Below are 26,945 nucleotides of genomic sequence, written 5' to 3' on the forward strand. Positions count from 1 at the left end.
ACGAAGGCCTCATTTCATCCAATTTTCATACTAGACCCATCAACAACTTGAAACTCAAAATCAATTACCACTGCAATACAATTATCCAATACATCTACATCAACCAATCATTGAAACTCAATCATCAATCTCCTAATCACCCAAAATTGAATCATTGAAAGCTCATCGTCACTGAAGCAAATCACATTCAATCAATCTGAACATTCATAAGATTGTCATCAAAACACAGTCACCAAAACACAGAGAAAAACCCAGAATTCTACAACAACAGCCAGATCCAACTGCAACTTCAAATATCATATTTCATAATGTATACGCTACTTAGATGTTTTGAACCAGCGTGTATACGCACTTTTATCAAATCCAACCAGGGTACATATCTGCAAAATATTAATTCATAATTTTGCAGCGATTGCAGACTTCATTTATTTACCCAGATCATAACATTTACAGAATAACACATGCGTAAGTATTCAGATCTAGACTATACATGATCAAACCACATAATGATAATTCATTCCAAGCCTTAAGATCCCGATCCATCATTATATCTTATCCCTCATAAACCACTAAGGTTCATCTTGGTTCAGATCAAGCAAAACACCATAAGTCGAGAACATGCATACTAGATCTCACACTTCATTAGATATTCAATACTTGCACACCACTGGCCTAATGATCATCTTCTCCTTATATAGTTTTAGTCCTTTCTCAATACCATGGACCAAAACCACTTAAGACCAATACCTTGGACCAAATACCTAGGGTCAATACCTCGGACCAAATACCTTGGACTAATACCTTGGATCAAAATACCTTGGACCAAATACCTCAGACCAAAAACTTAGTTTTCCAACATGTATGTGTTTTTCCTCTTGTGAAAGTGTGTGTATACGTTATACACTCCTTTTGTTTTGTTTAACCCGTGTGTATACGCTACTTGGACAAGGTGAAACTATGTATACCTCTCTTTCTTCATTCTTTGTAATTTGATCTGTAATTCTTTGTTGTTGACCTGCTGCACTGTGAACTGTCATCTGAGAGAGTTTCCATTGTACATTACTTCTGAACTAATTCCTTTAAACTGCCTTGCATTTTGTCACATCTTTAAACACAACTGCCATGCATTTTATCACATTTGATATCTCTTCTATAGATTTGATATATCTTTCGTAGATTTATCTAGTTATCATGTACAAGTGAGTTGTTCTGCTACAAGTGGGTTGCCATCAAGTACAACACATGCATCATAATGCCAACAATCTCCCCCTTTGGACTTGATGGAAACTATGTTTGTGTTGATTATTTCAAGTTGTAGAAACAAGCAACACCAAAATACTCTCCCCCTTTTACATCAAGGGTAAATGGGAGACCAAGATATTCTCCCCCCTTTGATATCAAGGGCAAAGGGTTGACAAAAAACAAGACTTTAATATCTGAACAGCTACATATAAATATTGCTCATGCTCCCCCTAAGAACATGTTGAATTTCCTAATTAAAATCCCCCTTTGTACATGATGAGATGCACTATATCATCCATGCTCCCCCTGAGCACATGTAGAGTCTATAAATATTTTTCAACAGAATAACATGACTCTATAACTCAACTAAGTGACTTTGACCTTCCTATCACCAATGACTCATACATATATCAATCTCCCAACTAAGTGGGGATATACCAAATTTGACTTATCCACCCAACCAAGTGGGGATATACCAATTGTCTATACATGACAGAAATTACATTGTCCATCCCATGCAAAGTGGGGATACAAATTACATCATATGACCAAAAAGGACTCATCAAGAGACAGAGACAAATTATTACATCATAGGTGTTTATATCATGACCTTTACATCGAATGATATACATGACATTATAACAAAGACCAAATATCTAAACAAGACCATGATAGTCATCAGCAACAATCATACACCATGTATGATCTACACCATAAGCATCTGTCAACAGCATCCAGACCTATAACCTGTATATGTCCATCATCAGTTCTAAGATATGACATAGTAAATATCATCAACCTGTGACTAAGTATGTTGTATATAGATATCAACTCATCCTCTTGATCTCATCAAGATCAACTTGCTTTGTTTCCTTTATAGAAAGAGCCTTATCATAACCTTCCATGAATCAACTAAGCATATGTCATATCTCCAAGTAGTAACATAAAATCATTCACATCATAGTCATCACATTATGATCTTTAACATATCAACCATGTATAATCACTAGGGAACATCCCACATCTGATAAGCATCAACCATGATAATCAACATATGTGAGTATCATAAGATAAGAACTCATCATCATTATGTGTCTAAGTAAGCCATGTCTTCGAATATCCATGTGTTCAAATAGCTATGTCTTCATGTGAACTGTAATAACACCATTCTCTTGGCCAACCAACAATATGCAACTTAAGTAATCATCCATGTATCTAGCATATTGTATATCCATCAAAGAGATAGAAATATGTATCTAGAAACCATGAGCACGTGGTTATTTGTCAATATTTCTTGATATCATCAACAACAACAATCCTCAACCATGTGAGAGCCAAGAACTATAGCAATCCTACATCATAACTGCACCATATGAACTTTATGCATCTCTGAAGGCATGATGACAACAACATAAAAGAAATGAGTGGCTCACCATCAAATAATGAAGTTTTGTACTCAAGCTTTGTACTTCTTCTTGTCCTTATGAAGATCACCATGTAAGCAACATATATGAATTATATGCATCATCAAAAAGTCATTCACAATCATCCATAAATCTGATCTGAATACCAACTATGTGACCCCAAGTATCATCTAAGATTTTATCATGGGCAACTCATAATCGTAACATAGCAAGATGTATCATTTAGCCATATAAGCATCATCATCATTGATTAGGTACCAAATACTTCTAAACATAATGCCAACAATGCTTTATTAGAAGCATAGCATGTTCTCCCCCTACACCCGTTCCACCTGTTCGCTGTCAAATCTGATCATTGCATATACCAGTAGAAGTATCAAGTCATCATCATCAATCAGATATACATCAAGTTATGAACAACTTGTGAGGGTCAAAACACTTCTAAATAATATCCACAAACTATAGTCATCTATCATCATGACAGAAAAGATAACTAATAATTGTCTGAATCATATCAAATCAGTTTTTTCTGAGTCTGTCCCACTGCATTTTTCCTCAAACCACATATACGCGACTGTGCAGCTTCTAACTCGCGTATATACGTGATTTGTCTTCACGAAACTTGCGTATGTGATTTAGAACATTGAATTTTCACACTTTTAGCTCCCCCTGGGTCTGTTATGTCTGTACACTATCCCATGCCACATTTTTTTGACTGTACTTCCTTCTTCTTCCATATCTTCGAGTGTGATGATGTTTTAATCCTTTTGGTATGGTGCCCGAAATTTTCTCCTGCATTCCTTTGCTATATGTCCAAACTTGTTACATGCATAACATCTTACACGTTTCATATTTATTGTATAGTAGTCAATGGCTTTGTGACCAAACATATTGCAAGAAAAATAATATCCCTTAAAGTACCTGGAAGTTGATGATCTTTTTGTGTGATGGTCTTGAACCATTCTACTTCCGCATCTCGTTGCAACATGTTCAAGATTATGACATATAAAACATTCAACATTATTCATTTGAGGAAATAACCGACTATCACTTCCACAGTTAGGAGTAAAATATTTTCTTTGAAGAATTTCTTCCCTTGGTTGTTGATGGGGTTGACCTCTAATCTCCTTGTTGAGCATTTTAGATTTTGCATTAGAGTTCCTTGCCTCACTTTGTGAGCTAGATTCACCTTCAACAAATTCATAAAAACCAAGACCAGTTTTGATGGCAGGGGACCTTTGACTACTAAGAATATCATCAAAGATCTGAGTACTATCTTGAAATCATAAAAGCTTATCCTTTTCTTCTAATTTACCTTTTAGTATATTTACCTCAACCTGATATTGCTCTTCCTTTTCAAGATACTCCTTCTTCATGATTTCTTCAGTTTTTCTTCCTTCTTCCACTCGTTGCCTTAATTCGAGAACTTTGTTTTCTTGTTCTTCAAGAGCTTGGAATAGTTCTTCATTCTGTTTTTTGATTTTTCAAGATCTTCTTTTAGAGAGAGGATCTTAGCTTCAAGACCTTCATAGTAATTGGATCTATCTTTAAGTTTGTTGATTATTGTGCTCCTTTTATTTACTTCATTTCTTAATGATGTCACTTCATCCTGTAGCTTTTGGCAATGATCTTCCTTTTCCTTGTACTACTTCCTTACTTTGTTTCCTTCCTCTAGTTGAGCTTTTAGTTTGGTAGCTTCTTCTTTGAATACACACTCCTTTTTGTCCAATAGATCTTATTGATCTCTAATTTTTTCTATGAGCCTTTTAAATTCTGCCTCTATATGATATCTTTCTCTTTCACCCATAAGAACAAATTCAGTGGTTTCGTTGTCACTTTCATCATCTTCAAATGGATAGAGAAATGTATCACTAAAGGATAACAAATTCATACCTGATAGTTGTTTTGCTTGTTCATCTTCATTCTGAGGTGATTCTGAATCTGAAGAGTTGCTTCAACATTATCCCCAATCGACTCTCCCACTGTCATAGTTCCTTTGAGATGCCTTCTTCTTTTGAGGTGCTTTCTTCTTTCCTATTGTTTCTACGGATCTCCTTCAAGCGATCAAGCTTCTACCAAAGGACCTCCTATGATACCAATTGTTGGAAATAATATTGAGAGGGGGTGGGGTGAATCAGTATTTGTAAATCAATAACTTTTTCATTTCCATAATCAGATTTATATACACTACTTCAGTGAATGGAACTCGCGTGTGCACGCAACTGTTCTTAAGGCAACCAACGTATATCTAGTGAACTTATGATTTAGTTAATTCATCATATGTTGATCTTTAATTTGTGCATCAGTACTTTATTAAACATTAAACAGTAACCATGAGTAGTTAATAATAGAATGAACCATCACACATAAGCAACACACATGAACACCAAGATTTAAGGTGGAAACCCAATGTGGGTGAAAACGACCTCATGTTGTCGTCTTTGTCTTCTTTTAATAATAAGAAAATATGTTTACAAAATTGTACTAGTGCAGACTCATACCAGTACGCAGGCTTCTACCTGCAGAAGGTTACAACCTTCTCTCGTTCTCCAGTTTCTACTGGAAGGGAGCTATAACCCCCTAGCTCTTGTACTAGCCAATATGTTTACTAGTACATAGGTGCTGACCTACAGAAGGCTACAACCTTCTTTCTTCCTCCAGGGACCACGTTTCATAAATTTTCAAACTGGATGCTCCTCGTACACAACAATAAACATGAAGGCCTCGTTTCATCCAATTTTCATACTAGACCCATCAACAACATTGAATCTCAAAATCAATTATCACTGCAATACAATTATCAAATACATCTACATCAACCAATCATTAAAACTAAATCATCAATCTCTGAATTACCCACAACTGAATCACTGAAAGCCCATCGTCACTGAAGCAAATCGCAATCAATCAATCTAAACATTCAGAATACTGTCATCAAAACACAGTCACAAGAACACAGAGAACAACCCAGAATTCTGCAACAACAGCCAGATCCAACTGCAACTTCAAATATCATATTTCATAATGTGTACGCTACTTAGATGTGTTGAACCGACGTGTATGCACGCTTTTAGCAAAGCCATCCAGCATACATATCTGCAAATATTAATTCATAATTTTACATCTATTCCAGACTTCAGCTATACCTAGATCATAACATTTACATAATAACACATGCGTCAATATTCAGATCTAGACTATACATGATCAAACCACATAATGATAATTCATTTCAAGCCTTAAGATCCTGATCCATCATTAGATCTTATCCCTCATCAACCGCTAAGGTTCATTCTTGGTTCAGATCAAGCAAGGCACCATAAGCCGATAACCTGCATACTAGATCTCACACTTCATCATATATTCAATATTTGTACACCACTGGCCTAATGATCTTCTCCTCCTTATATAGTTTTAGTCCTTTCTCAATACCATGGACCAAAACCACTCAGGACCAATACCTTGGACCAAATGTTGAGAATGCAACAAGATGGTGGAGCTTAGTGGAAAGAAGTCACCTTCACTAAGTGGGCCCGCAGGCTATTTTTGGTGCAAAGTCTATTTTTAGACATATGGATCATGGTCCATGAGTTGCAGGATGCTATTTGTGGATGATTGGTCATGTTGGTAAAAATACATGGACTTCTATTTTTGGACATATGGGCGGATTCTATTTTTAGACTGCCAGGCTAAAAACAGAACAGTCAAATATTATTAGCTCATAATAATATTTGGACTATAAACATTATCTTATCCTCTTGGAGCACTACAGTTTGAGCTACATATGTGGCACATGCAGCTGTCAAAAGGAAATATGCTTTTCTTGTGGGTCAGTTGAGCTATTGCATGATGGACTTCAGTTAGAACTCATGTGGTTGAGTTTGGTGGAGTTGATTGAGGAGTTGATGGAGTTGTGTTCAATTTGACTTGGTTAAACTAGTTGTATTTATTCTAACTGCAGAATACACTAGTGATGAGTGATGTGAATTAATTGTTAATTAATTAACTAATTATTAACTCATAAATCAACTAAAGAATACATCAGTTAACTCAGTGCATGGACAGTTCAGTGGAGACAGGTGTTAGAGGTTGAGATTGCTATCAGTTGTGACTATAGTTGTGCATGAGATTTGCACAATCAATGGATTGAGTATTGCCAATGAGGATTGCATGGTTCAGCTAAGGGAAATACGAGTTTGGATCAGCCATACTCATTCATTTCTCATGCAGGATTGCGCAGTGGAGGCAGGCAGACAGTGGAGGAGATTTGAACCTGTCATTGATTCAAATCTGAGCTAGTTTTGTGTGTAACAAGTGGAGATAGTACTGAGTACTTGTGAGGAGTATTGTACTATGTATTGTTACATGTTCTCAATCATTATAATATACATATAGTGTGGAGTTTTCAGTTGTATGCTTTCCTCGGGTTACATACTGTGTTAATGTGTGCATGCGATTGATGTTTCATTGTTTTTAATTCCGCAAAATTGATGATCAACGTAGAGGAGTTTATGTATTATGCATGTATTCCGCAATAGTGTATAATCAGGATAATCTCTGTGAATAAGTGTCATATTATTCAAAATTTCTACATGGTATCAAAGCTGTTGATCATCAGATCTATTATTCAGAAAGTGTTTACATTTTATTTCTTCAGGCAGAGTCTGTAATCGGGCTAGGTAGCCTCTGGATTCATCCTTCCTTTGGAAGGTGAGATATCTGGTAAAAGCCCATACAGTCAATCTCTGTACAAGAAATACTTTGTTCTCACGAATTTTAGATAAGAGGTGGTTGAGTTTTGAGCTGGTGGAATTCGAATTTACAGCAATGTTTTCTTGGTGTCAAAGTTGAAATGTCTTCCAACGGATTGCGATTGGAGTATGCTCTTGAGGGCAGCTCGAATTATATTGCATGGAAAGACAGGATGGAGGTGGTGTTAGATGATAATGGGCTGAAGGAGTTCATAGAGGCTGAGGTCCCAAAGCCTACTGATACTTCTCAAGTTGAGGCTTGGCAAAAGAAGATAGCAAAGTGTCGAAGGATTTTGTTGGAGGGTGTGAAGGATCACATTGTGTCCAGCCTGCATGGAAAGGCTTCTCCATACTTGATGTGGAAAGCCTTGACAAATATATTCCAAAGCAAGAGTGACCAGAGGAAGTTGGCACTCAAGGATAAACTCAGAAACATTAAGTGTGAGAAAGGAGAGAGTATGCCCAAGTATCTCACAAAGTTCAATCAGTGCAGGGATGAGCTGGGAAGTGTGGGGGTGACTGTCGATGATGAGGAATTGGTGAGAGTTGGCATTCCTATCAGGACTCTGTCAATGGTTGGGAGAAATTGCCAAGATGGGAGAGACTTTGGTCAGATCTTGTGAAGGAGGAGATTAGGCGGAATACCAGGGATGGATCTTCATCAAAGGCACCTGATGAAGAAAATTGCGCTTTGGCTGCCAAAGAAAAGAAGGGGAAGAACAAGAAAGCTTCTCATTCCGGTGCGAAAGGCAAGAAGTAGGACATGTCCAAGGTGAAGTGCTTTCACTGTCACCAGCACGGACACTATGCCACAAATTGTTCGCAGAAGAAGAAAAATAAGCAAGCTGCTGGATCTGCAGCAGGAGAGGCCTTAGCCTCGCAGTTTGAGCTTGATTTTTCATTGATCGCATGCTTGGTATCAAGTGTGATGGGATTGGTATGGTTCTTGGACAGTGGTGCGTCTTTTCACATGACAGGAGATTGAGATTTGTTTTCTGATCTGAGGGAGAAAGATCTTGGAGTGCACATCGAGATGGGCGATGATGGTAGATACAGTGCGACTGGTATCAGTACCATTTCCTTTGAGAGGGAGTCTGGTAAACCCTTCATATTGAAGGAAGTGATGCATGTTCTAGGATTGAAGAAGAATCTTATCTCTATGGCGATGTTAGAAGATAAGGGATATGATTTTTTTTTTCAGCGAGGGAAAGGCTTTCCTGCACAGTAAGACAACTGGAGAAACCCGGAAGATAGGGGTTCGAATCAAGAACCTTTATCAGTTGCATGTAGATGGCTGCACAGAAATGGCATGTAAGGCAGAAGGATTGTTGAGACGGGATGATGGCGAGCTGTGGCACAGGAGATTGGGTCACCTTCACCATGGAGCCTTAAAGATACTGCAGCAGATTACTACTGGGCTTCCTAAAGGCACTCTTGCGCAGTCAGATCAGTGCAAGGGGTGTACTTTGGGAAAATTTGTGAAAGCCACCTTTCACCAGAAGGATAGTCGCACCACAATGATCCTTGAGAGAATTCACAGAGACGTGTGTGGACCTTTCTCAGTAGCTTTGACGGTAAAGCACAGGTACTATGTGATCTTTGTTGATGATTTCTCTCGAAAGTGATGGATCTTCTTCATGCAGAAGAAGAGCGAGACATACTCAAAGTTCTGTGAGTTCAAAGCACTGGTCGAGAAGGAGTCAGGGAAGAAGGTGAAGGCTCTTAGGAGCAAGAATGGTGGTGAATTCATATCTGGCGAGTTCAAGGATTTCTGCAGCGCAGAAGGGATTTGAAGAGAGCTCATAGCTCCCCATAACCCACAACAGAACGAGGTTGCTGAGAAGAAGAATAGAACAATCATGGGTGCTGCACGGGCGATGTTGCATGATCAGGGCCTACCCCTTCACTTGTGGGCAGAAGCATGCAATACAATAGTATATGTTCAGAACCGTTGTCCTCACAGGACACTTGGCATGAGTACACCTGAGGAGGCTTATTCTAGTAAGAGGCCTGATATTTCTCATTTGAGGATTTTTTGTTCTAACGTTTACATGCATGTGATGAAGGATGCCAGTAAGAAGCTGGATCCAACTGCAGAGGTTGGGATATTTGTGGGGTACACTGATACGCCCCATAACTATCGTGTGTATTTTCCAGACAGTCGCAAGACTGTTGTGCGACGAGATATAAAATTTCAGGAGGAGAAAGCCATGAAGTGTTCACTTGAGAGGGAGCCACACTTGCATGCGGATGAGGAGCTATTAGTTCCTAAGGATGAGCTTTAGGACGTGGATTAGCCATAGGATGAAGTTCATGGAGTGGAAGAGACCACTCATGCAGCACCAACCATCAGAGGGCGAAAGCGCATGACAGAAGCTGAGCGACTGGCTCAAGATGCGGAGAAGGTTGTAGGACCACCTACAGCTCAACGTAGACAGAGACAGTCACCCTTATTGGTACACTGGATACATGGCTCTTGTGAGCAAATGTGTTGTGACTGAGCCATCCTCTTTCGAGGAAGCTGTGGAGGATCCCGCATGGGTAGATGCCATGGTGGAAGAGTATGATTTGATTGTCAGAAACAGTACATGGGAGATTGTCCCAAGACCGGAAGGAAAATCAGTGGTGGGTTCGAGATGGATCTACAAAGTGAAGCAGGCAGCTGACGGGAGTGTGGAGAAGTACAAGGCAAGATTTTTTGCCCGAGGCTTCTCACAAATAGAGGGGATCGATTATGAGGAGACCTTTGCACCTGTCGCAAGGTATTCTTCCATACGGACGATTCTTGCTCTCTCAGCGCAGATGGGGTGGCACATTCATCAGATGGATGTGAAGACTGCATTCCTCAACGGAGTCATTGAGGAGGAGGTGTACATAGAGCAGCCCGAAGATTTCGAGATCTTCAGCAGCAAGTCGCATGTGTGCAGGCTCAAGAGAGCATTGTAGGGGTTGAAACAAGCACCACGTGCTTGGTACACATGGATAGACAGTTATTTCACCGGACTTGGATTCTCCAAGAGTGAGGCAGATCCTAACCTATACCAAATTGTGGTGGAGGGTAAGTTGCTTATCATTGTACTTTATGTAGATGATTTGATTCTGAAAGGTGATGAGCTGTTGATACTTTCATGCAAGGAGGATCTTGCTAAGGAGTTTGAGATGAAGGACTTGGGCCTCCTTCATTATTTCCTGGGATTGAAAATTTGGCAGCGCAGTGATGGACTATTTCTTTCTCAGGGTAAGTATGCTCGAGAGATACTGGAGAAGTTCAACATGCATGGCTGCAAGCTTGTTGATACTCCTCTTCCTGGAGGTTGGAGGAAGGAGGATGCTACTTCAGCAGAAATAGTGGATGCACTGTTTATCGACAGTTGGTGGGGTCGCTTATGTATCTGGCCAATACACGACCCGATATATGTTATGTTGTTAACTAGCTTTCACAAGCTATGGTTAAGCCAACCAAGCTCTTCTGGAAGGCAAGCAAGCATGTATTGCGTTATCTCAGAGGCACATCGGGATATGGATTGTGGTACAGACAGGAGGATGAGGTGAAGCTATGTGGCTTCACAGATGTAGATTGTGGGGAGCCCAATGGACAGAAAGAGCACATATGGATGGGTCTTCAGTATCGGGTTGACAGCAGTTTCTTGGTACAGCAGGAAGCAGAGATCCATGGCACTCAGTTTAGCAGAGGCCGAGTATATGGCAGCAAGTTTGGCTACATGCAAGGCTATATGGATGAGGAAGATCCTGGTCGGGTTGTTCGGTTCATGCTTGGAGCCTACAGTGATTTATTGTGATAACCAGAGTTGCATTAAACTCTCGGCTATTCTAGTATTTCATGATAGATCTAAGCACATTGACATCAGGTACCATCATATCATAGATTGTGTGCAGCGGAGAATCATGTTACTTTCATACATTCCAACAGAGGATCAGGACGCTGATATCTTGACGAAGGCGCTCACCAGGAGCAAATTCGAATACCACCGAGGCAGGATAGGGGTTGCTGATAATCCATATCTTGTTGAGAGGGAGTGTTGAGAATGCAACAAGATGATGGAGCTTAGTGGAAAGAAGTCGCCTTCACTAAGTGGGCCCGCAGGCTATTTTTGGCGCAAAGTCTATTTTTAGACTATGTCTATTTTTAGACATATGGATCATGGTCTATGAGTTGCAGGATGCTATTTGTGGATGATTGGTCATGTTGGTAAAAATAGATGGACTTCTATTTTTAGACATATGGGCGGATTCTATTTTTAGACTACCAGGCTAAAAATAGAATAGTCGAATATTATTAGCTCATAATAATATTTGGACTATAAACATTATCTTATCCTCTTGGATCACTTCAGTTTGAGCTACAGATGTGGCACATGCAGCTGTCAGAAGGAAATACGCTTTTCTTGTGGGTCAGTTGAGCTATTGCTTAATGGACTTCAGTTAGAACTCATGTGGTTGAGTTTGGTGGAGTTGATTGAGGAGTTGATGGAGTTGTGTTCAGTTTGACGTGGTTAAACTAGTTGTATTTAGTCTAACTACAGAATACACTAGTGATGAGTGATGTGAATTAATTGCTAATTAATTCACTAATTATTAACTCATAAAGCAACTAAAGAATACATCAGTTAACTCAGTGCATGGACAGTTCAGTGGAGACAGGTGTTAGAGGTTGAGATTGCTATCAGTTGTGACTATAGTTGTGCATGAGATTTGCACAATCAATGGATTGATTATTGCCAATGAGGATTGCGTGGTTCAGCCAAGGGAAATATGAGTTTGGATCAGCCATACTCATTCATTTCTCATGCAAGATTTCGTAGTGGAGGCAGGCAGACAGTGGAGGAGATTTGAACCTGTGATTGATTCAGATCTGAGCTAGTTTTGTGTGTAACAGGTGGAGATAGTACTGAGTACTTGTGAGGAGTATTGTACTATGTATTGTTACATGTTCTTAATCATTATAATATACAGATAGTGTGGGGTTTTCAGCTGTATTCTTTCCCCGGGTTACATACTATGTTAATGTGCGCATGCGATTGATGTTTCATTGTTTTTAATTCCGAAAAATTGATGATCAACGTAGAGGAGGTTATGTATTATGCATGTATTCCGCAATAGTGTATAATCGGGATAATCTCTGTGAATAAGTGTCATATTATTCAAAATTTCTACACCAAATACCTAGGGTCAATACCTCGGACCAAATACCTTGGATCAAAATACCTTGGACCAAATACCTCAGACCAAAAACTTAGTTTTCCAACATGTACACGTTTTTCCTCTTGTGAAGTTGCATGTATACATTATACGCTCCTTTTGTTCTATTAACCCGCGTGTATATGCTACTTGGACAAGGTGAACCTGCATATACCTCTCTTTCTTCATTTTTTGTAATCTAAACTGTAATTCTTTGTTGTTGACCTACTGCACTATGAACTATCATCTAAGAGAGTTTCCATTGTACATTACTTCTAAACTGATTCCTTTGAACTGCCCTGCATTTTGTCACATCTCTAAACACAACCGCCATGCATTCTATCACATCTAATATCTCTTCTGTATATTTGATATCTCTTCTATAGATTTATCTAGTTATCATGTACAAGTGAGTTGTTCTGCTACAAGTGGGTTTCCATCGAGTACAACACATGCATCATAACGCCAACATCAACTTCCCTAGACTTGGTCGGTAGAGTTGAGCTTGATGAGAAACAAACTGGTCCACTTGTTTGTGCCACCATTTTTGTAGTTCTTTCTTAAAGATCCTTGATACCATATTCAAAACCCCTTTTTGAAATTGTAGGTCTTGGCAATGGAACCATTTGTTGGCATAAAAATAGAAATTGGCTTGAGACCCCAGGATCAGGCATAGGGTCCAAAAAGCTTCGTTGTAGTCTAGCACAACTTTGACATTTTCACCATACCCAAAAGGGTAAGAAGTCTCACCTGAGGAGTGTCACGACCTTAGTTAGATGAGGATCATAATCCAATATTAGGACGAATCATATCAAAGAGGCAATAATCAAAGAACACTAAGTCATACCACACATAACCTTGATCGCAAAAAATCATGCATGCTTGTAAAGGAAAGGCTACTTAAATACATGCATATATAACATTTTAAAGAACCAGATTAACAATCAACTAATTCACAATTGTTCCAATAAGCATTCTTCATCATTAGTTTATGTTGCAATATCATTATATCAGGCTCAAAGGCTTCTTTTCCAAAGTACAAAATCTCAAGACAAATCAGTACAAAAGCATATGAGAAAAAAAACACATAACGACTCTCCTAGCTCTACAACCAGCTTCCAGTGTTCTCCTCTTCTCCCTTTTCGCTCGTCCTTCCTTATCTTCACATGCCAACCCGTACTTCCAGTTCTTCCTCGGTCCCTTTTCCTTCTTCCTTTCTTGGCTATTCCTATTACTCGGTTGTCATTGTTCATTTACTTCTCAGTTGTGGCTACTCCTTTTCGTCGTTCCTCCAAAACACTCTTCAATGAGTTCCTTCCTCTTTTCTTGTTGTCTCTCCCGCAGCTTTCCAACAGCTGTCTCTGTCACTTGTCATCGACCTTCTAGCTTATCATAAAAACTTCTTAATTCCTAAAAAATGAAGGCCCCAACAAGTATCAAAGTGGGTACTAGCTTGAATCCCTCAAGGGAGAGCTAGGAAGGTGTGAGGGATCCTTAAGCATTATTATTTCGATATATATATTAGTATAGGTGTGAGAGAGTCATTTTTTGTTGTGAATTTTGTTTTTTGCAATTTTTATGTGGCTATTTTTTGTGTAGATTTGTTAGTTCTGTAGATTTGAATTGTTCCATGGTTCTGTAAGGAGTCGATTGGGGTTCCATCAATTTATCAATGGAGGTGATTTTCTTGATGATTGATTCATGCATGTTTTCAAAGATTGAGATCCAAAGTCCGCAAATCTGATGGAAAACACTAATATTCAGATTTATTGTGTGGTGTATGTTGAAGTAGTTGTCTATTTATTTCAATTCTGGTTATAAAAATGGTTGGTGGTTCTTAAAATAGAATCCCCAGTGTCCAAAACATCAATTCTTGTGTGTTTTTATTAGTTATAAAAAGGGTTGGTGGTTCTTAAAATGGAAGCCCTGGTGTCTGAAACATCAATTCTTGTTTGTTACTAAGGTAAAGTTCTTTGATGAACTTTTAAACACATTCAATATCCATACCTCAATCCTAGAATTTGAAAGATTTCTGAAAGTGAAATATTTGACAGATAGTGGTTGGTCCATAGGATGGTCCATTACTTAACAACTCTTATCGCAAAAGTCTTGATGAACCGAGGTGTCAATATTATTGATCTTTCAACTTTCATCAATGATGGTCAGTGTAGGTTACATTTTAAATGGAGGTCAAGTGATAGCTTGAAGATGTGGTGGTGAAAGAGCGGTGTTTCGGAGATTCCTAAGTGGATGTGAGTGTTGATGAAGACCAGTCAAACAAATATTATCCTTGTTGTTGTAACATGTGTTTTCAACATTTTCCATGTAAGCATTAAGGGAGGGTATTGGAAGTAATGCTTCCATGTGTTGTTGTGAGTTGTCATTATGAGTTCCCAAGCATTACTCTAGACACTGTTGATTCCTATGTATGAGTTATATTCATGATCTAAATGTGTCGAAGTCAGTGTTTTATGTCCTATATATGTGTTGTGATCAATAAAGATATCAAAGTGTATTTTGGCTTTGTGTGTAATTTCTTTCTATCTCTCTCTCTATTTTTTCTAATAACAACAATTTCGACTGGAAATGTGGGAAAATGGTGGTAATGTTGAGTGTCTATAGAATAATTTTGAAGCATGATGTGGGGCCTTGTTTAGGAAATTTGAACACTATGTTGTTATCTTTGAAGGATGCAACAGGGTTCATTATCTTACAGGAATTGATGTCTCTTGGATTCACTTCTAGCACTGAGTCCTAATTTGGGTTGTACTTGAACATGAATAGATCCCTGAATTGGAAGAGATTTTTTCCCACCCACAAGTTGTATGACTTATGAGCTCCAGATGGAGGAACCCACCCATTTCTACCTCCTACAATGAACTGATAATCCACGATAGTAAAACACAAAGAAGAAGAAGAAGAATAGTAGCTGAAAGCATGAGGAGAATAAATAATAGGTGATTCTTTTTACTATTTAGCCCACAAAGTGTCTGGAGAATGTCGTGTTTGATATGCTAGTGCCTAACGAGGAAGAATAATTGAAGGAAAGAATCTTAGCTATTTCTCCATGGATTTTCAATTTCTTCTTTGCCATCGACATGGGTTTCCTTGATGCTAGTGAGCATGTGAAGATCTTTGGAATTTTGTGCTCCTTAATACTTGAGCATCTCTCATCCTTGTTGTCATTGGTTTGCATTAACACTTCGACAAACCCTTGATCTATTCTAGGACTACATGTGACTGATCATATTCGAGATGTGTCTAAGCAATGATAAAAAACCACAATCTAGAATTGCATGACCTTTGAAACATTGCTCTAATTATAAAGTGCCAGATATTTGTTGAGATTTTCTATTTCATTAAAATAGGCAAAAATATCAGTATGTGACAACAATAGGAATTTGTTGCTAGATTAGCTCCAAGTTGTTGGGAAGAGTTAATGCATCCTATATTTGATGTGAGAGGATTTATGAAGCAGTTAGATTCTCCTTGCTATAAAACAGGTATCCATACGGATTGTTTTTTGAGTGGTGAGAGTTTGTGAGGAAATTGATTATTTTGTAATCTCCTGTTTGATAATAAAGAATTGCCGATGCCTATGTTTGGTGGACGTAGCCCAGATTGGTTGGGTGAACCACGTTAATTTTCTGTGTCTCCTGTGCATGATTATATTTGTTGTGTATATGTTTTTTGTCTGTTGTGCATTTTGGCTCTAACAAATGGTATCAGAGCAATGTTGGAGGTGAATCGCCAGCGCGCAGACCAGGTCGATTGTTCTGTGCGTGGAGCGTATCTACGTAAGGAGGATTGCTACTGTCCAACTTTTTTATGCACCTGTCTACTGTGGCACAAAACTCATATTGCTGTGCGTGGAGGTATTGCGTGCTGGTCCCTTGTCTGCTACACAAAACTCATATTGTTGTGCGTGGAGTTGCTTTGCTTTATTTGTTATGAAGTTTTGGCATCGTATGTGACTGGTGCGTGAATTGGTTTGCGTCTGATATATATACATACCTTCGTGGAGATCGTATGGAAGCCGGTGAAGGATGCTTGGCTCAATGCATCGTGGATTGAGCCGAGAGAGCCTAAGGATATTTGCATCCTTCTAAAACTTTTAAATCATTATGATTACGATCGACTGAAAGTAACATGTTGTGTTTTTTTTTTTGGTAAACATGATATTAGGCATAAGCACTGGAATTATTTTTTATTGAGGTTCAGTTTTTTGGTGTGCCTAGAAAATCTGAGTTTCTTTTTGTTTAGGCATTGGCGCGGAATTTGGTACAGCAAAACGTTTTTTTTTTTAAAAGCAAAGGCAGAAAGGCATAGACAGTTTTTTTTTATATTAATTACTAGTATTTAACAGTTGGTGTTTTGGAGATTATTGTGTTTTTTGGTTGATATAAGATGGCGAAAACTCAGAGTCCCCAGTTTGAAATTGAGAAGTTTAATGGTAAAAATAATTTCGAGATCTGGAAGGTGAAGATGTACGATTTGCTTGTCCAACATGGTGTGGCAAAGGCGTTGTTAGGCAAATCCAAACAGCCTTACAACATCACAGATAATGAGTGGGCCGAGATGGATGAAAGAGCGATAAGTGCTATTCGACTGTGTCTAGCTGATGATGTCCTGTTTAATATCGTGTCGGAGACAACAGCTGCTGGTTTGTGGACGAAACTGGAGAAACTATACATGACCAAATCCTTAACCAATAGGATTCTCCTGAAGCGACAGTTGTACAGTTTGCGAATGAAGGAAGGTACATCAATTGCTGATCATTTAAATGCTTTTAATACTCTTCTTGTGCAATTACAAAGTATAGAAGTAAAAATTCAATCCGAGGATAAAGATATTACTTTATTGTGCTCGTTGCCCGAATCATGGGATCATTTTGTTACTTCTATAAGTCTTAGTTCATCAGAAACTATTGAGTTTGATGATGTAGTTGCATCTTTATTATCAGAAGAAACAAGGAGAAGGTCTCATTTAGAAACCTCTACATCAGAAGCTATGATGGTTAGAGGTCATTCGAAAGAAAGACGCTCCAGTAGGCCGAGCGACTCACATTCAAAGTCGAAAGGGAAGAAGAGTAAGCTAAAGTGTTGGTTTTGTGGCAAATCAGGGCATTTAAAGAAGGACTGCTGGAAGCGATAGCAGCAAACTTCTAAAGCAGATTCTTCGACAGAGAAGAAGGAGGCAAATACGACAGATACAGGTTTGACATCTGGTTCAGGTATGAGTGATGAAGTATTATCAGTTAATGTGTCAAATCATGGTCAACATTGGTTGTTAGATTCTGGTGCATCAAACCACATGTGTATCCGTAAAGAATGGTTTAAGACATATAAATCAATTAATGATGGAGTTGTGTACATGGGTAATGATGTAACATGTAATATTGTGGGGATTGGGAGTATACAACTGCAAATGTTTGATGGGACAACTAGAATATTAACTGATGTGAGGCATGTACCAGATTTAAGGAAAAATTTGATTTCATTAGGAGCATTTGATTCAAATGGATATAAAACTGTAATTCAAGGTGGAGTAATGAAAATTTACAAAGGTATTTTACTAGTTATGAAAGCTAAGAAGGTAGGAAATCTATTTCAGTTAGAAGGAAGTACAGGGTCAGATTATGTGTCTACGGTGTCTGAACATGACAGTAGTTCCATTCACTTATGGCATCAAAGATTGGGGCATATGAGTGAAAGAGGGTTAAAAATTTTGGCTGATCGCAAGTTACTTCCAAATCTAAAGTCTAGAAAGTTAGATTTCTGTAAGCATTGTCTGTTTGGAAAACAAAGTAAGCAAAAATTTAAAACAGGCAAACATACTAGTAAAGGCATACTTGATTATATCCATTCAGATGTTTGGGGACCAGCCCCTACAACCTCATATGGTGGCTCGTCTTATTTTGTATCATTTATTGATGACTTTTCTAGGAAAGTGTGGGTCTACATGTTGAAAAGGAAGTCTGATGTTTTTTCAGTTTTCAAGCAGTTTAGAGCATTGGTAGAAAACAGCACTGGTAGAACAATAAAATGTTTAAGAATTGACAATGGTGGTGAGTTTACTTCCAAGGAGTTTGACAGCTATTGCAAGGATGTAGGGATCGAGAGACATAAGACCACGGTTTATACTCCTCAGCAAAATGGAGTTGCTGAATGCATGAATAGGACTCTTCTAGAGAGAGCAAGGAGTATGCTGAGTAACGCCGGGTTGCAAAAGGAGTTGTGGACGGAAGCGGTGGCAACAGCTTGTTATGTGATAAAATGATCTCCATCGATGGCGATAGGATGCAAGATTCCCCAAGAGGTATGGAAAGGTCACCCTTGTGACTATTCTAAACTCAAAGTGTTTGGTTGTGATGCATATGCTCTAGTGCCTAAACATAAGCGAACTAAATTAGATCCAAAGTCTAAAAGGTATATCTTTGTTGGGTATGGTGTTGGAACAAAGGGATATAGATTGTGGGATCCTACTACTCGCAAAATCATCATCAACAGAGATGTAAAGTTTAATGAATCCTCTCTTGTACAGTTAGATGTAGATAGTAGATTGAAACAGGATGATGTATCTGACTTTCAGCACATTCATTTTGATAGCATTTCTAATGATAGTCATGATGACCATAGTTCAGATACTAGTCATGAACAGGTTTCAGAATCAGAACATGAACAGGGTTCAGGTATAGATCATGAACAGGTCTCAGATACTGATCATCAAGAAGTTCCTACAGATGGTAGTCAGCCAATCGAGGAAGCGCCAGAAACATCCTTAAGGAGGTCGACAAGAATCAAACGGCCACCGAGAAGGTATGATGATTATGTTACTTCAGTTGCATTTACTGCTAATGACGATGAACCTCTGTGCTATCAGGAAGCAATAGAAGGTTTGAAAAGTGACAAGTGGAAAGCAGCCATGAAGGACGAAATGATGGCCTTAGGTAAGAATGGCACATGGGATCTAGTTGAGCTTCCGAAAGACAGGAAAACTGTGGGGTGTAAATGGGCTTTCAAGCTGAAACGGGGTGTGAATGATACCGGAGACAGGTACAAAGCAAGGCTGGTTGCAAAAGGGTTTTCTCAGAAAGCCGGCATTGACTTTCATGAGATTTTTTCACCAGTGGTTAAAATTGCTTCAATTAGAATTGTGTTAGCATTAGTGGCTTTGCTTGATTTAGAGTTGCAGCAATTAGATGTTAAGACTGCATTTCTACATGGAGACTTAGATGAGGAAATTTATATGGAACAACCGGAAGGGTTTGTTCAGCATCGCAATGAGAAATTTGTCTGCAGGCTCAAGAAGTCATTATATGGCCTGAAGCAGTCGCCTCGGCAGTGGTATAAGAATTTTGATTCTTTCATGTTGAGTCAGAAATATGTTAGAAGTGAATATGATCATTGTGTTTATTTTAAGCAATTTAAAAATGGCATATTCATTATCTTAGTATTGTATGTTGACGATATGCTTTTAGCAAGCAAAAGCATAGAATAAATCAACAGGTTGAAGGCTCAGATGGCAAGGACATTTGATATGAAAGATCTAGGAGCAGCAAGACAGATTTTGGGCATGGAGATTTTTAGAGACAGGAGCAATGGTAAGCTATGGCTATCACAATAGAAGTATATTGAGAAAATACTTTTGAGGTTTGGTATGAATAACGTGAAGCCTGTGTCAGTCCCTCTCGCTTCCCATTTCAAGCTTTCTTCGAGTTTATGTCCTAATTCAGATGAAGAAAAGGAATTTATTTCTCGAATTCCATATGCTAATGTAGTAGGGTGTTTAATGTATGCGATGGTGTGTACGCGACCAGATATTTCACATGCAGTTGGGGTTGTCAGCAGGTATATGGCAAATCCGAGTAAAGAACACTGGTCAGCAGTGAAATGGATGCTTCGGTATTTGAAAGGCACAAGTAGTTATTGTATCACTTACAATAAGAGTAGTGAATTTGTTTGCGGATATGTTGATTCCGATTTTGCAGGTGATTTGGATAAGAGAAGGTCAACATCAGGGTATGTCTTTACTCTTGCAGGTGGAGCTATCAGCTGGATGTCAAAGCTACAGAACATTGTTGCTTTATCCACTACTGAAGCAGAATACATTGTTGCTTCTCATGCTTGCAAAGAAGCAATTTGGTTGAAAGGTTTGTTTGGTGAGTTTGGTAGGCTGCAGGACAACATCAAGTTATTTTGTGACAGTCAAAGGCAATACATTTGGCTAAGAATCCAACCTATCATAGTAGATCAAAGCATATACTGATCAAGTACCATTTTGTAAGACAGGTTATCACTGAAAGGGGAGTCTCTCTTGAAAAGGTGCATACAAAGGAGAATTGTGCAGACATGTTCACGAAACCAGTTTTGTTAGAGAAGCTACGTTGGTGTTTGGCTTCTCTTGGCTTGCAGAAAAGATAAAATAATAAACAAACAGGGTATCAGGCTAATTGTTGTCAAGGTGGAGATTGTTGAGATTTTCTGTTTCATTAAAATAGGCAAAAATCTCAGTGTGTGACAACAATAGGAATTTGTTGCTAGATTAGCTCCAGGTTGTTGGGAAGAGTTAATGCATCCTATATTTGATGTGAGAGGATTTATGAAGCAGTTAGATTCTCCTTGCTATAAAACAGGTATCCATATGGATTGTTTTTTGAGTGGTGAGAGTTTGTGAGGAAATTGATTATTTTGTAATCTCCTGTTTGATAATAAAGAATTGTCGATGCCTATGTTTGGTGGACGTAGCCCAGATTGGTTGGGTGAACCACGTTAATTTTCTGTGTCTCCTGTGCATGATTATATTTGTTGTGTATATGTTTTTTGTCTGCTGTGCATTTTGGCTCTAACAATATTCAAATGGGAGGTGGACAGATCCATGTAACTAATCAGATTTTCTAGCCCATGCTACTCCCAATTAGATGTAGATATAAATCCAGATCCTTATTCAAAATTAAAAAATAATATTTAGCAAGACAAGAAACACCCGCTTTGATACTGATTCATATCTTGGGGGCTAAGATCGAGAAGAATTCAATGTGAGAGGAGGGAATAAAACATAAAACTAACATGAAACTAAACATAAGATAATATGATGAAAATCTAGCTGTTTACTAAATGGGTAGGGAAACATTGTTACATATACATCATGGAACACTGAATGTCCTTTTGAAAGGGAAGGCCCATTATTTATAGTATTTTTGGTGCCTCCTTGAGTAACATCATTCAACAACATTGGTGGATATAATGGGTGGATACCATTTTCCACTTGGATCACTTTCTCAATTGTGAGTTATTTAACCCAAAGCTCAATGTCTTCTAGATAAAATATTTCACCCTCTATATGAACATTTCTAATGGTTTCCATGGCATTTGAGGATTCATAAAGATTTTAAGGTAAGAATTCCATTCCTTCAAATGAAGCATATAAGATTTCCACCCTCTATTAATCATTTTCTCAATGCTATAATTCCAATTGAGCTTGTGATGAATATTGATTCCAAGATATTTGTAAGAAGTCAATTCCTCAAAGTTGTTTTTTTCATATACAAAAGTATCATATTTGATTTTTTTGGATTTGATTATCATGACTTTTATTTGTCATAATTAGTAGTCATACCCATATTAGAATATAGATCTTCGATCATTCTTAGTTTCTTTCCAAGATTGAAGGACTCATTGCAAAAAAAATAATATCATATGCATAAATAAGAAGAGCGATGACTATACCAATGGCAATTTTGCCAACACAACCTGCGTCCTCCAAGTAGTCTTCTAACTTATCAATGCATATGCCAAAAAGGGTATGGGATAGTGAACACCCTTGCTTGAATCCAATATTACATTTAATTTATTTCAACAATCCTCTGTGGTCCTAATTTGATAATACAATTCTAATACAACCTTGTCACAAAAACCCTCGACTCAAAAGGAACCTTTATCTCTTCCAACCTATTTCAATGGCTTGTGTTGGGAAAAAATTTGAAATATTTTCTAAAGTCAACAAAACTACATAGGAGATTGGTTTTATTATTGCAACACTAGTTCACGATGATCTTGAGATCATAAGGCGGTCCACACTTGAATGATTTCTCCTAAACCTGACTTGGCCTTTAGCTTTTTTTCATGGGTTTCTAGCCAAAGGCTAATCTTCTTTTACAAAATAATTATGTATAGCTTGGGTAAAATTGAGCTAATCATTAATGGTCCTATAATTGAGGACATGTTTTTAGCCCCACTTTTAAAAATAGAGACAATGAGATTTTACATCCATGTTTTAGGGAAGCCTTGTTTAATTTCCAAATTGAAGAGCTTGTGAATGTGAGGTATGATGATAGGCTCTTAAATTTTAAAAGTTTAGCTTGCTAGTGTTCAATGTCCTAATTTCCCAAATGTGAAGCGCTTAACCCATTATAGATAAAAGATTTCACCATTTATATGAAAGTTTTTAATGGATTCCATGGTGTTAGGGGATCCATGAAGATTTTTAAGGTAGGAACTACATTCCTTCAAGGGAATCATATAAGCTTTTCATGCTCCATTAATTCTTTTTTCAATGCTATAATTCCAATGAACTTGTGATGTATATTATTCCTAAATATTTGTACGAAGACACTATTTCCAAGTTATATAATTGGAATTATTTGTATTAATATAAATAGGTCTAGTCCTAATCTTAGATATAATATTTATTTGCAATGTATTTATCATTTTATTGCTACAAGGAATTCCCTCATCACTACGAGAAATAGTATCCTCACTATAAACGTACTCAACATTGTTAAGAGACCCAAAAAGAGAATGTTGAATATTAGTGTTATTAAATTATTCTCTTAGAGGAATTCCTTGATCATTAGCAACATCATCATAAATTTATTTAAAATACTCACTTGAAGAAAAACCATCATCATCCCCACTAGTGCCTTCCCCACTAGGAAGAAAGTGTAACACCCTCCTCCCATATCTACCCAAGTAACTAGCCAACCAGGGTAAACATGTGACAAGAAGTTACTATGGTATGATTTGAATCCCTATGTATCAGTTAAGGAAGTGGAATCAATGGAACACATCACACAGAGCTTCCACATCAACAATAAAACTCCCAAGAGCCATCCCAACCACTCAGGTAACCGACCCCTTAGACCAACTGAAGTTTTAGTGCATCAAACCCATGTACGCTCCCTTGATATGGAAAAGAGTGCATTTGGGAGGCTCCAAAATCTCCCATAGCAAGAGAAAGGGTGCTTCCAAGGACTTTTTCCCCATTTATGTACCTGCAACTCTGAGATTTGTACCACTTTTTCAGGCCCATAGCCCAGGTCACTGCCCATAACTCAATGATGCCTTCATAAACGAATTTACACAATAGAACAATGATACATTTGCAAAAACATTGACAAGGACTAGACTGGACCCCAACTAACCATGACAGACATTTTGTCAAAAATATCACATATATGAAATTTACAGGTCTTAACAACATAGCTAAGCATAGTGGTCTCATACTTATCTGAGATTCGCTATGAGGCATTGTTTCCTTATCACATTAACTACATTATCATTTATTAGGCCATAGATACATTGTTCATTCATTTACAAGTAAAATGATCCAGGTGGATATTGGTGGCCACCTGCCTATTCCACTTGGACCCCCAACAATGTCTCTTTCAGTTTTTCAATTTCCTTAATTGTAGCGCAATTTACTATTTTTGGCATTTTTTTGGGTCCTGGATTTATGGAGCCGTTTTGAGGCCCTAAGCGACGTTTTTAGGGAAAACAGAGAGACCAGAAATGCCCCAAACTAACCTATCCATTTGTTTTTGGCCTTGTCTTTGAGATCTTTGAAATGAAGTATTATGATAGCCAAACGGAGATCATATGCCAAAGTTACGACCCCAGGAAGTTGATGTACAAACTTACCCAAACGAGGCCCACAGTTTTGGCGCTTCATCTCCTAGGGTTAGGTTTTTGGATGTTTAGGGTTTTCCATTGTTTCTCAATAATAAATAGGCCTTTGAGCCTCATTGTAACATAGTTTTGAGGCATGTAGTCGCCACATCTCTTCTCAAAGATAAGCTATCATCACTCGAGCTAGTCTTATTTCTATTCTGTTTGTAATCATATTTCAGTATTTGATATTAATCAAATGAAGTGTTATTTCTATTGCATCTTTGTATTTATGGTTATATCTGTAATTTGTTGTGTTCCTATTTAAATCTAGATCAGTGGTATCAAAGTTGTCTACTCTTTCTCTGTTTTTCTTTGCATGTCCCCAACGAGGTCGGGATATAAGGAGTTAGGGCTTGAACTGGTCGAACCTTTGCAAGACCAGCCTCACAAATCCTAACGGCCTCCCATGGCGGATGAAAAGAAAGAGGAGGGGGCAGGAGATCCTATAAAAATCTTGCTCGAAGAATCGCTCAAGTGATAAAGGAACACGATAATGGACAACTTTGTACAGATCCTTCAGCGGCTACCTAAGGGTGATGCATCTACTTCCGATAGCTACTCTTGAAGCACTGCACCCTTTAAGATACAAGTTAACTTTGACATTCCCATATTTGAGGGTCAGATAGATGCAAAAGTTGTAGATAAATGGTTAAATATGCTAGAAGGATATTTTTATGTTCATGATTTTTCTAGGCAGGAAAAGATCACCTTTGCACTTCTCAAAGTAGTCCCCCACGTCAAGGACTGATGGGAAACCTACTGTGAGCATAAGGATGAAAGTACGAACTCACTGTTTTCAACCGCACCCACTTGGAACTTGTTCTGGGATGCCATCAAGGAGCAATACTACCCTATCGGGAGCTATGACGATAAATAAATAAAGTGGACAACGCTGCGACAGAGAAGGGACCAAGATGTACCGGATTTTACTAATGTTTTTCATACCCTGTGCACGAAGTTGGGTATCAAGGATTCTGAGAACCATTTGGTTCTCAAGTACCGTGATTGCCTAAATAGGTACAACCAGGATGAAATGGGCTTCCTGAACATCTCCTCACTTGGCATGGCATACCAATATGCCGTCAAGATCGAGCAAAAGTTTAAATAGAAGAAGCGAGACTTTGGATCTGTGAATCTGAACCAAGGGAAAGGTACCCCCAAACTGTAGAACAAAGGACCAAGCCAAGGCAAGGTAGCCCAGGACAACCTGCCAAAGCCACAAGCAAAGAACAATACTATGAAGCCAAAGAAGGACATGGGAAAGTGGTGTGAATTCCATAAGAGATCCACTCACAACACAAGTGAGTGTCGGGCCAAGCAGTCACTGGTGGCCAAGCTAAAGGCTTCAGAATCAGATGCATGTTCCGACTCGGAGTCAGAACCTGACAAGGGGAATGAAAAAGGGAAGCAGATTATCGATGCAGAACCCAACGCCACTGTTTCCACCATGAAGATCCTGAAGGAGGATATCGAAGATCCAGAGGAGGAAGAGTGCCTCTTCCACTCCTAGATGTCGGTAAAAGGTTCCCCGCTACAGTTCATTATCGATAGCAGGAGCCAAAAGAACCTCATTTTGGCAAAGGTTGTGAAGCGGTTGGGCTTACTGACCACAACACATCCACAACCATACACCATTCGGTGGCTTCACCAAGGACGGGATCTTCACGTGAGCCAGAAGGACCACCTTCCATACAGCATCTAGCCCTTCATGGATGAGGTATATGTGACGTTGCTCCCCTTGATTTTTTTGATGTATTATTAGGCCAACCATACTTATGGAAGTGACATGTTGTGTATGAGTCAAGGCCTCATGTTGTTATTGTTACTTTGGGAAATAAGTTGTACAGGATACCGGAGGTAGCACCGCCTACCTCCATCTCTTTGGTTACAACAAAACAATGCAGTAAGCTCATTTCCAAAACCGGGAAATTTGTTTTCCTAAAGAAGAAGATGGTGGTCACAACCTCTAGACAGGGCCCCTCCGCATGAAAACAACCAATGGACAAGGTCATGGAGGAGTACGAGGACATCTTCACCTCCCCCATGGGGGTGCCTCTGCACTATCATGTCAAACACTCCATCGATCTGACCCCAGGTGCATCGTTTCCCAATGGACCAATATATCGATGCTTCGTTCTGGATAACAACAAAATTAAGAGGCAAATTTAGGAGCTACTGCAAAAAGGTCACATCCAGCCGAGTTCATCACCCTATGGGAGCCTGATTGTGTTGGTAGAGAAGAAGGATGGGACTTGGGGACTCTGTATTAACTATTGGGTGTTGAACAAGATCATTGTCCGGAATAGGTACCCGATCCCATGGATTGATGACCTTCTGGACCAACTGGAAGACTACCTTCAAAGCCAAGGAGGGCCTTTTTG

The sequence above is a fragment of the Pinus tabuliformis genome, chromosome 4_1, assembly GCF_031772625.1.
Source record: "Pinus tabuliformis cultivar Carrire ecotype Pingquan chromosome 4_1, CPIR1, whole genome shotgun sequence".
NCBI lineage: Eukaryota > Viridiplantae > Streptophyta > Pinopsida > Pinales > Pinaceae > Pinus > Pinus tabuliformis.